Raw genomic sequence first — 4311 nt, 5'->3', positions numbered from 1 at the left:
ATTTGCCTTTCCTCACTTCGTCACCGTCCGAGTGGCACTTCGAGAACGTTAATAGGTGGATCGGTAGTGAGCAGTGGATGATAAGAACGGAATCGAGCGAAAGTTTCTTTTTCGAAACGCTTACAATATTACCGGAGTAGATTTCTCTCCCAGCTTGAACCTGCAGTTTTCCTTTTTCTTTTTTTTTTTCGTCACGTATGTACGAACGAAGATTTACATGTCGAGTATTTCAATAATTGGACAGCACATTGGACATCACATTGGACAAAGAAATGTATTTATTGTCAAAAAAAAGATTTGAACTTTTGACTAGCAATATATTCACACAAACAAATGAGAAATCATGATGTGACTTGTGTATACGATGTTCTTTCCCATTCTGAAAGAGTTGGTAGAGTTAATACAACCACAGCTGCTCAATTTGTTCGCTGCTTACAGAAATACAAATAGAATACGCGCTGCAACTGCTCCACTGTTGCAGCGGTTTCACTTCTTCTCTTAGTGCAGCACTTTCACTTCTTCTCTTAGTGCGTTATGGCATGAACAAGTGCGTATGACAAAGCCAAGAGAGCTGTCATTCAGGTAAAACACATGGGAAAAGCAAATTTGGTCGAAGAAGGTCACGCTTCTAAGGAACTTCTCTCACACTATAGTATAGCCAGTGAGTCCCAAGCCTCAGTAGCAAGTGCATACGATGTTGAATGGTCCGTTGCAATAGCCTCCTCGGTGCCCACGTTCATCTCGGCATTCTTGGACACAAGACAGTGCCGACTTAGGGCAGCCGACACCTGTAAAGAAGAATAGGGCGCATGTTCATGACAAGTGATGCGTGGTGCAAATTACATGATCAGCAGCTACCGAATCGGTGTTTCTCGCTTTCCGTGAGCTGAGTAACAGAGCTATTCAATTTTATATCAATATTCAAATTCAAATTCTTTATTTCTGCCTTGTACAAATACAGACAGCGGAGGCGCAGAAAAAGCTGTCAGAAACAGCTTGACAAAGCCGCAGCCCCCTTTCGCTTGGCAGTGGCTTCACAGCAAGGCTTTTTAAAACAAAGGTAATTGCATTCTAATAACACTTATACATAATGAACAAATACAAAAGGAAACATAACAAAATTATACAATATTTAGACAATATTCACCACAAAGAAGAACAGAACCTATATGGTAACATACATAGTACGCAAAGCACTGTTTGACGCACTGAAAAGATCATTTAACGTGAAGAAATAACATGCGCGCTTCTCTGCTTACGTATCGCTGATAATTATTCGCACGCAGGTTCTAGCATAAATCATGTGGTATGTTGGTTCGATCGAACCATCGCCCCCTGGCTGTACATTGAATATGATGACTGCGTGCCTTAAGTGATTTTTCTTTCTGAGCGCGAATGATCGTTTCTCGTTTTGTTTACACTGTAGCTTTATGAAAACCTTCCAAAAAGTTTCCTTGTCGTTGAACAGACTCACCGATGTTAAAGAAGGTGGCGTCGTAAGCTGCCGCCATGTCAATCAATACGGCACAGGTGACTAGGACAAGGACGAATGCTAGCAGCTTTGCGTTCATCCTGAAATGAAAGTAAAAATGACGATATGACCGTATGTTTTCTGTAGAACTTCCTGGCAACACTGAGAGAAAGGATAAGAAAATTTTGCAGCACCGAATTTGATAAACATGACAATTATATTGCTTCTTGCTCTAAGAAGAGCAAGATAGGGTGCCGAGCATGCACAGGAAGACAGCACATGTCATAATTCTCCAAGGCCAAGTAATATAATACTGCTATTCTTCATCATTACAATGAGACTCTCTTCGTCACTAGTCGTTGACCAACGTTTCACCGTGCCACCGGTATCGCCGAGGAGGAGCAATGATAATTGTTGATGGGGTTTATTCGTGTGATAACACCCCAACGCAAGCAAGCACAAGATCTTCAACACAATTGCACTTCACACCGAGCTAGCAGCAACAGTGAAACAAAATTTTTAAAAAGGGGAGGAGAGGGTACACTCGTCGAGGGTTTCTTGAATTGTGATCGCTAAAGATGAATGCCTGAGGTGACGTTGCATAATACCAGTCCAAAGGATAATATTGCCACAGACAATATCAAGCACTTTTCTTTACAAATGGCATATTGCGGCTATACCGTGTGTCCTAGCTAACGACATCAAAGCTGTAAAATGAAAATAAATATTAAAAAAGTATGGTGGCATGATATAATTGTAAGACCTACGATGTTCGGTCCTCCTAGGCCTGATGATGGAACAGCGTATGTTAAAGTCGTATCTTGCACCATGTATTTTTATCTTCTTTTTCGTTGAAGAGTTTGGCTACGCAACGCAACCCCATATACGCAACGACGCTTTTGTATAAGCCCTTGTCCAACTGGTTGCTATGATTTTAGGCAGTGACTGCTCGATTTCGCTAAAACAAACATGGTTGAATATCCGATAGTTGCGAAAAGGGCACACCTCACTATTTTATGAGGGGAAGCCTCGTTATTCAGTCCCTTGTTAACTTTAATCTGGCAGAAGACCTGTCCTACAATGTACACAAAGTTAAACATGAAATGCCGAAAGTTACGACAAGCGCCTCTTTGATGTCACGAGAACCAGAAACTTGTAACATCGAACACTGTAAACATGACCATTCTACTAAAACCGCATGTCCAGACCTGAAGAGATAAATAAATTCGTTAAAACTACGTAACATTCTGAAGACAAACGTTGGTACCACGTAGTTATGTACCGGTAGCGAAGCTGAATAGAGTCCACTGCATGTAATTAGTGTCTTTCATTGCACTGAACTGTCATAAGTAGTGTATTGCACGACATGTTCTTCAACATCTTGTTCACTGTGACAGCAGGAACTGCGGCAAAGTCCGCGCAACTTGTATAGTATATTTTTGCACGCTTATGTGCAAAAAAGTAACCATAAAAGAATATCAAACAGTGAATGGTTCAACCTAACGCCGCACACATCGTGGACAGCGATGTGGACAGCAGTTGATGCACGCTCCTTCACAAGTGCTACTGTTAATTGCAATGTTAATGCTAACATTCTAACGCAACACAAAGCCACGTGGCTTTGTCAAGTGGCTATATTTTGCGTAAAAATTGTTTTGACCAAATAAAAGCACATGTAATCTTTCAGACAGCCATTAAATGCCTGGAGTGTTGTACGACGGGGAACTACATGTACTTCTGGAAGTATTTCAGAACCCCTGAATACGAACTTTCCCAATTTTGATTGAAGTCTACAAGAACGTTCTACGCAATCACCTTTTTCATCGCTTCGCGGCATCTAAATAACGAACAAGTAACGTACTGCGCAATATAACAGAATAATTTTGGTAGGGGGGAATGGAAAGATCGAAGTGCACATTGCTCTCTGTCTGGTCTCTCTTTTCGCCTTTCTTTGCGTATTTGGCACAGTACGTTACTTGTTCAGTATGAATCGGCTATTCAGCCACAGATTACTTCTGGATCTAAGTAATGTGAGCAATCTAATTGTTCCAGCGCCAAAGACATAAGGATGGACGCGCGGTTACTCACTTAAAGTTTGAAGGCACTTCTCACACGGCAGGGGAATTTCCACACTTGTCTGCTGCTCCGGACGACTGAGCTCCAATGAGTGGATCGGGGATGCTACGTGGCTGGTCTTAAGCCACCGCAGCTCAGCCTTCTCCCCGTCACCCACCCCTCGGTTCGGGAGGGCAACATTCGGGGAAGTCCGGTTGGGCCGCTGCAACCGCTTTTATTGCAGTTATACATGGTGGCGACCGCGGCGATGCGAAACTGGGCACAGCCACGTGTCCGCTCTGATCAATGGTCGGCCCTCTCTTCGGGGAGGGACAGGGCTGTGCCCTTTCTTCGCTCCTCGTTGTGCCACCGACACTGGTCGCACGGCCCGAAGACCACACCGACAACTTCTCGGACGTCGGGTTTCCCGGTTTCCGCCGGAGGCGGACATTCGTGGCAATAGCAAGGCCAGAGTGCGGTATAGGCGACCCGGGACGATCATATTTTGTTTGCGATTATTGCAAGCTATTTTTCTGCGCGCGCACTAGGTTCGACAGAAAATGAGGTTACGCGCGCGACAGACGCAAAACGCGCGGCAAAGTGACAGGAAACGGTGATATCGAGCAGCGCCGCTGCTGCGTATGTTCCTGTACGCCTGTAAGGTGGCATTTCCGGACAGGAACTCTTTCACGCTGTTTTCTCGCGGCTTCGCTTCCTTCAAATTGTTCCTGTCTTCTTTCGCGGCATGAAAGGGCAGAAGTGTTTTAAGGTGCACCCATGTTTAC

At 44.1% G+C, this 4311-nt stretch overlaps 1 long non-coding RNA gene across 1 annotated transcript; it reads right to left on the bottom strand.

The window, feature by feature from the left end:
* Positions 1-272: 272 nt before the first annotated feature.
* On the bottom strand, positions 273-4064 carry LOC135905724 (uncharacterized). The gene is made up of 3 exons (XR_010565457.1): positions 3560-4064; positions 1475-1572; positions 273-788 (listed from the first exon to the last, which is right to left on the bottom strand). It is a non-coding gene; the product is annotated as an uncharacterized lncRNA (long non-coding RNA).
* Positions 4065-4311: the final 247 nt, after the last annotated feature.

The sequence above is a fragment of the Dermacentor albipictus genome, chromosome 1, assembly GCF_038994185.2.
Source record: "Dermacentor albipictus isolate Rhodes 1998 colony chromosome 1, USDA_Dalb.pri_finalv2, whole genome shotgun sequence".
Taxonomy (NCBI): domain Eukaryota; kingdom Metazoa; phylum Arthropoda; class Arachnida; order Ixodida; family Ixodidae; genus Dermacentor; species Dermacentor albipictus.
Note: the sequence above shows the minus strand (reverse complement) of the source record. Positions and strands in the feature narration are given on the sequence as shown.